Source organism: Somniosus microcephalus, unplaced genomic scaffold, assembly GCF_052327205.1.
Source record: "Somniosus microcephalus isolate GS21.2 unplaced genomic scaffold, FLI_Smic_1.0 scaffold119, whole genome shotgun sequence".
NCBI classification, from domain to species: Eukaryota; Metazoa; Chordata; class Chondrichthyes; order Squaliformes; family Somniosidae; genus Somniosus; species Somniosus microcephalus.
Window position 1 is genome coordinate 575,572 of NW_028225306.1, and position 13,161 is coordinate 588,732.

Genomic DNA, 13,161 nt, shown 5'->3' on the forward strand with positions numbered 1-13,161 from the left:
AGACAAAAAAGGAGGCGCATGACAAATGTGCAACAGAGACAGAAAGAGAGAGAAAAAGAGAGTGAGAGAATGAGATGGAAACCACTAGTCAGACAGAGAGAGGTGGAGACTGAAAGATGTAAAAACATTTCACGATCCCTTTGCTTCATTAGTTGAGAGTGACAGAGAGAGTGAGAGAATAATGCAGATTCAGCAGATGCCAAAATAGCACTTTAAGAATTACCTGCGAGCTATTTCTTTCCATATCAAAAATATCTCATTGTTTGTTGGAGAATCAGCAGATGACAAATGAGTGTCGTTGAGCAGGATGAAAGGAAATGGATCTTAAATTAAAGAGTTACCAGGAGTGGGGTTCAAACCCGCGAGGGCATAAACCCACTGGATCATAAGTCCAACGCCTTAACCACTCGGCCATCCTGGTGCTGTTAACATTTGTAGGCTGTCTCTGTGAGAATCGGGGCTTCAAGCCCCACCCTGCCACAGAGTTGAGCAGAGCAGAGATTTCCTCGGTGACAGGACAGGTTAACAAAGCAGTTAATAAAGCAGATGGGATCCTGGGCTTTATAAATGGAGGCACAGAGTACACAAGCCAGGAAGTTATGCTAAACCTAAATAAAACACTAGTTCGGTCCCAGCTGGAGTATTGTGTCCAATTCTGGGGAAGCACACTTTAGGAAGGAGGTGAAGGCTGAGGAAAGTATCCCCGCTTGTTACCCGAGTGACCGGCAGACACACAGACAGAAACAGAAAGTCCCACATGTACACAGACAGACATACACATCAACACAGACACACACATAGAGTGACTTAGATATCGAGAGAGAGAGAGACAGACAGGTAGAGAGAAACACTGTCAGTAATTTGCCTGAATTCTGTTCTATTTCCGACCGTATATTTGCTGAATACTTGCAGATCAATGAAAACGAGAAAAATCACGAGGTGTTGAAAGTTGTGGGATTTAATTCCGCCTAACTCAGGATTAGTTCTCCAGGGACTTTGTTGCATTTTGAAATGATTTGAAAAATGTTGGAATCGTCGTCGGCAGCATTCAAACTTGCGTGGGGAGACCCCAATGAATTTCTAGTCCATCGCTTTAACCACTTGGCCACGACTACTGGGTTTGTGTGACTTTTAGGACAGAGATGAGGAGGAATTTCTTCACCCAGAGAGTGGTGAACTTGTGGAACTCTCTACCACAGAAGGCAGTGGAGGCCAATTCATTAAATATATTCAAGACGGAGTTGGATATATTTCTTAAGGCTAAAGGGATCAAGGGGTATGGGGAGAAGGCAGGGGCAGGGTACTGAGTTTGGACGATCAACCATGATCTCATTAAATGGCGGAGCAGGCTAACGAGGAAATGACATGTGCAGAGCTTGCCAGAGCAAGAATCGAGCTGTGAACACAACTGGACAAATGAGAAAGACAGAGAGAGACAGAGAGAGAGACAGGGACAAAGAGAGAAAGGGAGAGACAATCAGAGAGAGAGACAGACAGAGAGAGAAAGACAGAGAAAGAGACAGAGAGAGAAAGACAGAGAGAGACAGACAGAGAGGGCCAGAGACAGGCAGAGAAAGACAGAGGACCATACAGAGAGAGATAGACAGAGAGACACAGACAGTGAGAGACAGAAAGAGAGAGAAAAAGAGAGTGAGAGAATGAGATGGAAACAGATAGTGAGACAGAGAGAGGTGGAGACTGAAAGACGTAAAAACATTTCACGATCCCTTCTCTTTGTTAGTTGAGAGTTACAGAGAGAGAGAGAAAAATGCAGATTCAGCAGATGACAAAATATCACTAAGAATTACATATGGGATCTTTCTTTCCATATCTATAAACATCTCATTGTTTGTTGGAGAATCAGCAGAATGAAAGGAAATGGATCTTAAATTAAAGAGTTACTAGGAGTGGGGTTTGAACGCACGTGGTTATAAACCCATTGGATTTTAAGTCCAACACTTTAACCACTCGGCCATCCTGGTGTTGGGATTGCTTGTGGACTGTGTCTGAGAGAATCGGGCCTTCAAGCTTCACCTTGCCACAGAGTTGAGCAGAGCAGAGCGAGACACACACATAGTCACACAGACACAGACAGACACACAGACATAGCGAGACACACACATAAACACACAGACACAGACAGACACACAGACACAGAGAGAGACACACAGACCGACACAGAGAGACACACAGACACAGAGAGGGTACAGAGAAGATTTACAAGGATGATACCAGAAATGCGAGGAAAGGATGGACCACTGCCAAATTAGTTTAAACCCTGATTTGCCTGATTGTGGTTCTATTTCCGACCATATATTTTGTGCATACTTGCACAATGAAAAAGTGAAAAACTTTGAGGTGTTGAAAAGTGTGGGATTTAATTCCGCCCAACTCAGGATTAGTTCTCCAGGGATTTGGTTACATTTTGAAATGAAATGGGATGAAAAATGCTGGAACTGTAGTCGGCAGGATTCAAAACTGCACAGAGAGACCCCAATGGATTTCTAGTCCAACGCCTCAACCACTCAGCCATGACTACTAGGTCTGTGAGACGTTAAATGTTGCCCAGATAAAATCGCAATCATCCATCACTCTATACCATAAGAGCACTTCGCCCCGAAACAGTCTATATTGAAGAAACTTTTAAAGAGACAATCCTCTCTCGCAATTTTCACTCTTCTGTTTTTCACTGTAGCTTTTTAACTTGAATTTACACTGGGATACATCATTACAGACTGATATCTTAGAAATGCTCACATCCCGTTTGAGGAATTAGAGCCCCGGTCTCCCACGTAACAAGTGGGGATACTTCACTATATTTTACAAGGAACTGACGGAAGACACTGCTGTGCAGTCTCTGCTAAGCACAGAGCAAGAATCGCGCAGTGAACAGACCTGGGCTCATTCACCAGACCCAGAGGGAGGAGTGAGCAAGGAGAGGGATGTGATGAAATATTCCATTCATCACTGCCTGTGACTGTGGTCGGTTTCAGTGTCATTTCCCTTCCCCCAGTCCTCATTGTATTGTTTATTGGAATGTGCTGGAATGTGCTGTGTGTGTAGGGCTCCGCCCATACCTGGCCCCTTTTGTAAGCTAGCTCAGTCTGGCCTCAGTCTCCAGAAGGAAGATACCTCTCTCTCTTACGTGTTACTTTCTAAGTTAATAAAAGCCTTGTTTTGTTTCGCTAACATCGAGTCTCGGAATTATTGAGGCACATCAATTTTATTAACTTATTTTTCAACACTATGGATCAACTCCTGAAACCCGAACGTTTGGATTTGGATCAACATGCTCCGGACGCATCAGCACGCTTCGGACACTGGTTTGAGTGTATGGAATTCTTCCTGGACAATTCCGCAGCCGTCAAAGACGCTACGGACGCTGCGAGGATGAGACTCGGAATTCTGTGGAATTGGGTAAGCCACCGGGTTTACCCCCTCATCCAAGACGCCGATACGTACCTGGCCGCCTGCGACATCTTAAAGGCGCATTACCAGCAGCCTACGAATGAGGTGTATGCTAGGCATCTGCTCGCTACTCGCGCACAGCGACCTGGGGAATCGGTGGAGGAGTTCCTAAGCACCCTGAAAATGCTTGGCAAAGACTGCAAGTGCCGAGATGTAAAAGCCGCAGTGTACACTGACGAGCTTGTTCGCGATGCCTTTATCACAGGCCTCAGCTCCACTTACATCCGGCAAAGACTGCTGGAAAAAACGGGGTTGGACCTGAAACAGGCTGCGGACACCGCGCGATCCCTGGATGTGGCCCAGAGAAACTCGGACGCCTACTCTTCAGCCCGCGCCGTCCATGCCGCCACGTGTGCACCGAGGGCGCCGCCATCTTGGAAGGCATCTTCCCCGCCCGGCAGCCCGACACCGGCGGGGCCCCGCTCTCCCCCCAGAAGCCCTACGACAGCCGCGACGCGTCAGGGACCCAACTGCTACTTCTGCGGGCAGCCAAAACACACCAGAAACCTGTGCCCGGCGAAAGGCACCACCTGCTTTAAGTGCGGTAAGAAGGGGCACTTTGGGAAGGTGTGCAGAGGGAACCCCGCCGGAAAACCAACCGCCGGAAAACCCGCCACCGCCGCGTGTGCGCCGTGGGAGCGGCCATCTTGGACGCCATCTTGCCCGACCTCGTGGGGTCCGCCATCTTATGAGCAGACAGCGTGGATGCCATCTTGTATCGATCAGGGCCCTACAGTGGCATTGGTCACAGTGGACCAGACCAGGCCGCACCCGCTATCCAAATCAATGGTGGACATCGAGGTAAACGGGTGCCGGGTTAAATGTTTAATTGACAGTGGAAGCACGGAGAGTTTTATCCACCCTGAACTGGCACAGCAACTCTCCCTAAAGGTGGTCCCTGCTCAGGGTACCATCTCTATGGCTGATAAAACCCAGACATCGACCATTCTGGGTTACTGCACGGTACAATTGGGCATTAACGGAACTGTATACGATAATTTTAAAGTATTAATCATGAAGAACCTATGTGCGAGCGTGATCTTGGGCCTGGATTTCCAGTGCAACCACCAAAGCATCACGCTCAAGTACGGTGGGTCCCAGCCGCCCCTCACAGTGTGCGGTCTGGCTACCCTGAAGGTAAAGCCGCCTTCGCTATTCGCGAACCTTACCCCTAACTGCCGGCCAATAGCGACCAAAAGCAGGAGGTACAGCTGGGAGGACAGGCGGTTTATCGCGACCGAGGTAGACAGGCTCCTGAAAGAGCGCATTATTGAACGCAGCAACAGCCCGTGGCGCGCCCAAGTGGTAGTGGTAAGGGGTAGCGAGAAGAAATGGATGGTGATCGACTATAGTCAAACAATCAACAGGTACACCCAACTAGACGCCTACCCGCTACCCCGCATATCAGAAATGGTGAACCAAATCGCCCAATACCGGGTGTTCTCCACCATCGACCTCAAGTCAGCGTACCACCAGCTCCCTATCAGACCAGAGGACCGCCCGTACACTGCCTTCGAGGCAAACGGACGCCTCTACCAATTCCTCAGAGTCCCCTTTGGGGTGACGAATGGGGTCTCGGTTTTTCAGAGGGAGATGGACCGCATGGTCAATGACCACCACTTGCAGGCAACCTTCCCCTACCTCGACAACGTCACCATCTGCGGCCACAATCAGCAGGATCACAACTCGAACCTCGAGAGGTTCCTGGAAACTGCACAAAAACTCAACCTCACCTACAACGAGGACAAGTGCGTTTTCAACACCACGCGCCTCTGCATACTAGGCAGCGTGGTGGAGAATGGGGAAATCGGACCAGACCCCGACCGATTGCGCCCCCTACGGGAGCTGCCCCTGCCCAACACTCCCAAAGCCCTGAAAAGGTGCCTGGGGTTATTTTCTTATTATTCCCAATGGGTCCCCAACTACTCCGACAAAGCCCGCCCCCTCTTGAAAGCATCCTCTTTTCCGCTCTCTGCTGAGGCCCACGCCACCTTCAAAAGCATTAAGCAGGATATTGAGCAGGCCACGCTACAGGCAGTGGACGAGAACACTCCATTTCAAGTGGAAAGTGATGCGTCTGACTTCGCCTTGGCAGCCACCCTCAACCAGGCGGGGCGGCCCGTAGCTTTCTTCTCAAGGACCCTCCAAGGGCCTGAGATCAGACACTCCTCCGTGGAAAAGGAGGCCCAAGCCATCGTGGAGGCAGTGCGCCACTGGCGCCACTACCTAGCCGGCAAACGCTTCACCCTACTTACCGACCAGCGGTCGGTAGCGTTTATGTTCAATAATAAACAGAGGGGGAAGATTAAAAATGATAAGATTCTTAGGTGGCGGATCGAGCTCTCCACCTTCGAGTACGACATCATTTACCGGCCAGGGGCCCTTAACGAATCCCCTGACGCCCTCTCACGAGGGATGTGTGCCAGCGCCACCGGGGATCGGCTACAGACCCTCCACAACGACCTCTGCCACCCAGGGGTCACGCGGCTGTTCCACTTCATAAAGTCCTGTAACTTACCCTACTCAATTGAGGAAGTTCGGTCTCTGACCAGGAACTGCCGCACTTGCGCTGAGTGCAAGCCTCGGTTCTACCGCCCAGATAGAGCCCACTTAATCAAAGCTACACGGCCCTTTGAGCGGCTCAGCTTAGATTTCAAGGGCCCCCTCCCGTCCGTCGACCGCAATGTTTACTTCCTGAACATTGTGGACGAATACTCCCGGTTCCCATTCGCCTTCCCCTGCCCAGACATGACCAGCGCCACGGTCATTAAATGCCTCAACAGCCTGTTCTGCCTGTTCGGTATGCCGAGCTACATCCATACGGATAGGGGGGTGTCCTTCATGAGTGAAGAGCTACGCCAGTACATGCTGTCCAAGGGGATCGCCACGAGCCGTACCACCAGCTACAACCCCCGGGGTAACGGCCAAGTGGAGCGAGAGAACGGGACAGTATGGAAAGCAGTCACTCTAGCTCTAAGGACCAAGGGCCTCCCTATCTCCCGCTGGCAGGAAGTCCTCTTGGATGTGCTCCATTCGATACGGTCGCTATTGTGTACGGCCACTAATGCCACGCCTCATGAACGAATGTTTGTCTTTCCCCGGAAATCCACCTCAGGCATATCCATGCCGTCATGGCTCTCCACCCCAGGTCCGGTACTCGTGCGAAGGCATGTGAGGGGCCACAAGACGGACCCTCTCATGGAGCCAGTACACCTACTCCATGCCAACCCCCAATACGCATATGTCTGGCACGCCGATGGAAGGGAGGACACCGTGTCCATAAAAGACGTCGCCCCAGCCGGCATCGACAACAACCACGGCAATAGCAACAACAACGATCACAGCAACTCTTACCCACCCACTACTCTTTCATCACCCCCGGAAGAACATCGACCAACGGCACCCCCACCAACTACCCCTTCAACAACCCTGGCGGCACCCCCGGCAGAGACCCAGGAGACTACCGGGGACACCCAGCCGACACCCGCGGCACCACAACAGCCACGTCGGTCGCAGAGGACTATCAAACCCCCGAACAGACTAAATCCATAGAAGGGGTGAATGTGATGAAATATTCCATTCATCACTGCCTGTGACTGTGGTCGGTTTCAGTGTCATTTCCCTTCCCCCAGTCCTCATTGTACTGTTTATTGGAATGTGCTGGAATGTGCTGTGTGTGTAGGGCTCCGCCCATACCTGGCCCCTTTTGTAAGCTAGCTCAGTCTGGCCTCAGTCTCCAGAAGGAAGATACCTCTCTCTCTTACGTGTTACTTTCTAAGTTAATAAAAGCCTTGTTTTGTTTCGCTAACATCAAGTCTCGGAATTATTGAGGCACATCAAGGGAAACAAAGAGTGAGAGAGAAACAGAGAGAGGCAGAGAGAGAGACACAGACAGAAAGACGGAGACAGACAAAGAAAGAGAGACACAAAGATAGAGAGGACAAAGAGAGAGACACAAAGATAGAGAGGACAAAGAAAGAGAGACACAAAGATAGAGAGGACAAAGAGAGAGACAGACAGACAGTCCGTAACCCTGTTGATCTCTTTTTCTCTGTCACTCTCTCCCTCCTCCGCGCCCCACACAAAAGGGAGAGGGAAACAGAGAGAGAGAGAGGGAAACAGAGAGAGAGAGAGAGCTCTATACTAACGAGGAACTGGTGCAGGAAGTAGTTATACAGTTCTTCGTATGCCAGTAAATCTTTCAAAATTATTTTAGTTGATTTCTTTCAGTTCTACTTTTCCAAGGTGGTTTTTAAGGAGTTGGCCAAAGGTTTAAAATTTGGAATGATAAACTCGTCCTCCCCATTGGGGAATTGAAACCCGGTCTTCTGCGTGACAGGCAAAGATACTCACCACCATACTAACTAGGAACTGACACATGCAGTTTGCCAAAGTAAGAATCGAGCTGTGAACAGAACTTGACAAATGAGAAAGACAGAGAGAGGCAGAGAGACAGGGACAAAGACAGAGACAGAGAGAAAGAGACAGACACAGAGAGAGAAAGACAGAGAAACAGACAGAGAGAAAGACAGAGAGAGACAGACAGAGAGAAACAGTCAGAGAGCCATACACAGAGAGAGAGATAGACAGAGAGAGACAGACAAAGAGAGAGACACTCACAGAGAGAGAGACAGAGGGTGAGAGACAGAGACAGACAGAGACAGACGGAGAGAAACAGACAGAGACAGACAGAAAGAGAGAAAAAGACAGAGACAGAAAGAGAGAAACAGACAGAGACAGACAAAGAGCCATACAGAGAGAGACACAGAGAGAGAAACAGACAGAGACACCTACAGACAGAGATGTTAAAAATGCTTCCTCCCCGTCGGGAAATTGAACCCCAGTCTCCCGCGTAACAGACGGAGATACTCACAACTATACTAACGAGGAATTGATGAACGCGAAGGCTGTCAGAGCAAGAATCGACCTGTGAACAGACCTGGGCAGAGTGAGACAGAGAGAGAGACAGACAGCGACAGAGTGACAGACGGAGAAAGGCAGAGAGAGAGAGAGAGAGAGACTGACAGAGAGACATACAGAGAGAGAGAGAGAGCCAGACAGAGACTGACAGAGAGACATACAGAGAGAGAGAGAGAGCCAGACAGAGAAAGACAGAGAGACATACAGAGACAGAAAGACAGAGAGAAAGACAGAGAGAGACAGAAAGAGAGACAGACAGACAGAGAGACATACAGAGACAGAGACAAACAGAGCAAGACAGAGAGACGGACAGAGAAAGACAGAGAGACATACAGAGACAGAGTGACAGACAGAGAAAGACAGTCAGACAGACAGACAGACAAAGACAGAGACAGACAGAGCAAGACAGAGAGCCAGACAGAGAAAGACAGAGAGACATAGAGACAGAAAGACAGAGAGAAAGACACAGAGAGACAGAAAGAGAGACAGACAGACAGAGAGACATACAGAGACAGAGACAGACAGAGAGAAAGACAGAGAGAGACAGACAGACAAAGACAGAGAGACATACAGAGACAGAGTGACAGACAGAGAAAGACAGTCAGACAGACAGACAAAGACAGAGAGACATACAGAGACAGAGAGACAGGCAGAGAGACAGACAGAGTGAGAGACAAAAAAGGAGGCGTATGACAAATGTGTAACAGAGAGACAGAAAGAGAGTGACAGAATGAGAGGGAGACAGAGAGACAGATAGTGAGACAGAGGTGGAGACTGAAAGATATAAAAACATTTTACGATTACTTCTCTTTGTTAGTTGAGAGTGAGCAAAAATACAGATTCAGCAGATTCCAAAATAGCACTTTAAGAATTACATGTAAATATGAAATCTTTCCTTCCGTATCTATAAACATCTCATTGTTTGTTTGCATGGAGATTCAGCTGATGACAAATGAGTGTCATTGAGCAGGATGAAAGGAAATAGGTCTTAAATTAAAGAGTTACACAGGAGTGGGGCTCGAACCCACACAGGTATAAACCCAGTAGATTTTAAGTCCGACCGCCTTAACCACTCGGCCATCCTGGTGCTAGTCACCTGTAGGGACTGTCTCTGTGAGAACCGGGGCTTCAAGCCCCACCCTGCCACAGAGTTGAGCAGAGCAGAGATTTCCTCGGTGACAGGACAGGTTAACAAAGCAGTTAATGAAGCAGATGGGATCCTGGGCTTTGTAAATGGAGGCACAGAGTACACAAGCCAGGAAGTTATGCTAAACCTAAATAAAACACTAGTTCGGCCCCAGCTGGAGTATTGTGTCCAATTCTGGGGAAGCACACTTTAGGAAGGAGGTGAAGGCTGAGGAAATTATCCCCGCTTGTTACCCGAGTGACCGGCAGACACACACAGACAGAAACAGAAAGTCCCACATGTACACAGACAGACATACACATCAACACAGACACACACATAGAGTGACTTAGACATCGAGAGAGACAGGCAGGTAGAGAGAAACACTGTCGGTAATTTGCCTGATTGTTGTTCCATTTCTGACCATAAATTTTGTGAATACTTGCAGACCAATGAAAACGAGAAAAATCTCGAGGTGTTGAAAGTTGTGGGATTTAATTCAAGATTAGTTCTCCAGGGATTTGGTTACATTTTGAAATGAAATGGAATGAAAAATGCAGGAACCGTAGTCGGCAGGATTCGAACCTGCGCGGGGAGACCCCAATGGATTTCTAGTCCATCGCCTTAACCACTCGGCCACGACTACTGGGTCTGTCAGACTTTAAATGTTGCTCAGATAAAATCGCAATCATCCATCGCTCTGGAGCAAAACAGCACTCAGTCCCTGAACAGTCTCCGCTCAAGAACATTCTCAAAGAGACAATCTCCTCTCACAATTTTTTACTCTTCCATGTTCCTCCCTCGCCTTTTAACACAAACCAATTTAAATACTATTTCACATCTTAAAGATGCATTTTGCCCCATCGCAGAGCCCCACTCAACCGTGCAACAGGTGGGGATACTCCACTAAACTGACCAAAGTCACTGCTGGGCGTTCTCTGTGTGATGAAATATGTCATTCATCAGACTCTGTATTTAACTACATATATTGTATTGCCTGCTCCTGTGTTTTTACCTTGTATTGTATATAGTGCACCGCCCCCTTTCTCCCCATTGGGAGTGTCGGCTCCGCCCATACCTGGCCCTACTTAAGACAAGCCCAGGCTTGTCTTGCAGCAGAACAGCAGAATGCTAGGTGAAGACACAGGCATCTTTCTTTGCTAATAAAAGCCTAGTTTTATCCAGTTAACTTTGAGCCTTGAAGTTATTGAGGCGCATCAATTTTATTAGCAAACTTTCAACGATGGATCAACTTTTGAAACCGGAATGCTTGGATTTGGACCCGCATGCTTCGGATGCATCGGCACGGTTTGGACACTGGTTCCAGTGCTTGGAATTTTTTATGGCCAACTCTGAAGCCGTCACAGCCTCTAGAGCCACCGGAGATGTGAAACTTGGGATCCTGCAGAATCGGGTAAGCCACCGGGTTTTTCCACTCATCCAAGACGCCGCCACCTCCCTGGATGCCTGCAACATTCTAAAGGCCCACTATCAGCAGCCTACCAACGAGGTGTACGCCAGGCATCTGCTTGCTACCTGCACACAGCGACCCGGAGAGTCGCGAGAGGACTTTCTAGTCACCCTAAAAGTGCTATGGCAAAGACTGCAAATGCAAAGACATGAAAGCCACGGTATACACAGACGAGCTTATTCGGGATGCCTTTATCGCAGGCCTTAGCTCTAATTACATCCGGCAGAGACTGCTAGAGAAAACGGGCCTAGATCTGACACAGGCTGTGGACACAGCGCGATCGCTGGATGTGGCTCAGAAGAACTCTGACTCCTACTCTTCAGGCCGCGCAGCCCACGCCGCCTCGTACACACCAAGGGTGCCGCCATGTTGGAAGACATCTTCTCCGCCCGGTAGCCCAACACCGTCGGGGCCCTGCTCTCCCCCCAGAAGCCCTACGACCGCCGCGACGCATCGGGGCCCCAAATGCTACTTCTGCGGGCAGCCGAAGCACACCAGGAACCTGTGCCCGGCGAAAGGCACCACCTGCTGTAAGTGCAGTAAGAAGGGGCACTTTGGGAAGGTGTGCAGAGGGAACCCCACAGGCAAACCCGCCACCGCCGCGTGCGCGCCGTGGGAGTGGCCATCTTGGATGCCATCTTGTCCGACCTTGTGGGGTCCGCCATCTCGCGAGCAGACATCGTGGATGCCATCTTACCCGGCCTCGTGTGGCCCACCATCTTGTCCCGATCAGGGCCCTACAATGGCGTCGATCACAGTGGGCCAGTCCAGACCGCACCCACTATCCAAATCGATGGTGGACATCGAGGTAAACGGGTGCAAGGTTAAATGTTTAATTGACAGCGGGAGCACGGAGAGCTTCATTCACCCTGGTCTGGTACAACGACTCTCTCTAACTATAGTCCCTACTCAGGGCACGATCTCTATGGCCGACAAAACCCAGATATCAACTATTGCGGGTTACTGCGCGGTACGATTGTCCGTTAAAGGCACTGTATATAATAATTTTAAACTGTTAATTATGAAGGATTTATGTGTGAGCGTGATCTTGGGCCTGGATTTTCAGTGCCACCACCAAAGCATCACATTCAATTTCGGTGGGACCCAGCCGCCCCTCACAGTGTGCGGTCTGGCTACCCTGAAGGTAAAGCCGTCTTCGCTATTCGCGAACCTTACCCCTAACTGCCGGCCAATAGCGACCAAAAGCAGGAGGTACAGCTGGGAGGACAGGCGGTTTATCGCGACCGAGGTAGACAGGCTCCTGAGGGAGCGCATTATTGAACGCAGCAACAGCCCGTGGCACGCCTAAGTGGTGGTGGTGAGGGGTAGCGAGAAGAAGCGGATGGTGATTGACTATAGTCAATCAGTCAACATCTATACCCAACTAGACGCCTACCCGCTACCCCGCATATCCGAGATGGTGAACCAAATTGCCCAATACCGGGTGTTCTCCACTATCGACCTCAAGTCTGCGTACCACCAGCTCCCTATCAGACCAGAGGACCGTTCGTACACCGCCTTCGAGGCAAACGGACGCCTCTACCAGTTCCTCAGAGTCCCCTTTGGGGTGACGAATGGGGTCTCGGTCTTTCAGAGGGAGATGGACCGCATGGTACCACTTGCAGGCAACCTTCCTCTATCTCGACAACGTCACCATCTGCGGCCACAACCAACAGGACCACGACTCAAACCTCGCGAGGTTTCTGAAAACCGCACAAAAACTCAACCTCACCTACAACGAGGACAAGTGCATTTTCAACACCACGCGCCTCTGCATACTAGGCAGTGTGGTGGAGAATGGGGAAATCGGACCAGACCCCGACCAATTGCGCCCCCTACGGGAGCTGCCCCTGCCCAACACTCCCAAAGCCCTGAAAAGGTGCCTGGGGTTATTCTCGTATTATGCCCAATGGGTCCCTAACTACTCCGATAAAGCCCACCCCCTCTTGAAAGCATCCTCTTTCCCGCTCTCTGCTGAGGCCCATGCTGCCTTCAAAAGCATTAAGAAGGATATTGAGCGGGCCACGCTACAGGCAGTGGACGAGAACACTCCCTTTCAAGTGGAAAGTGATGCGTCTGACTTTGCCTTGGTGGCCACCCTCAACCAGGCGGGGCGGCCCGTAGCTTTCTTCTCGAGGACCCTCCAGGGGCCCAAGATCAGACACTCCTCCGTGGA

The 13,161-nt window shown here is 50.0% G+C and overlaps 4 non-coding genes across 4 annotated transcripts; all 4 read right to left on the reverse strand.

The window, feature by feature from the left end:
* Nucleotides 1-338: 338 nt before the first annotated feature.
* On the reverse strand, nt 339-421 carry trnai-uau (transfer RNA isoleucine (anticodon UAU)). Its single transcript has one exon. It is a non-coding gene; the product is annotated as a tRNA-Ile (tRNA).
* A 1,478-nt stretch (nt 422-1,899) lies between these two features.
* On the reverse strand, nt 1,900-1,982 carry trnal-uaa (transfer RNA leucine (anticodon UAA)). Its single transcript has one exon. It is a non-coding gene; the product is annotated as a tRNA-Leu (tRNA).
* Nucleotides 1,983-9,390: 7,408 nt separating this feature from the next.
* trnal-uaa (transfer RNA leucine (anticodon UAA)) lies at nt 9,391-9,475 on the reverse strand. Its single transcript has one exon. It is a non-coding gene; the product is annotated as a tRNA-Leu (tRNA).
* Nucleotides 9,476-10,078: 603 nt separating this feature from the next.
* Nucleotides 10,079-10,160, reverse strand: trnas-aga (transfer RNA serine (anticodon AGA)). The gene has a single exon. It is a non-coding gene; the product is annotated as a tRNA-Ser (tRNA).
* Nucleotides 10,161-13,161: the final 3,001 nt, after the last annotated feature.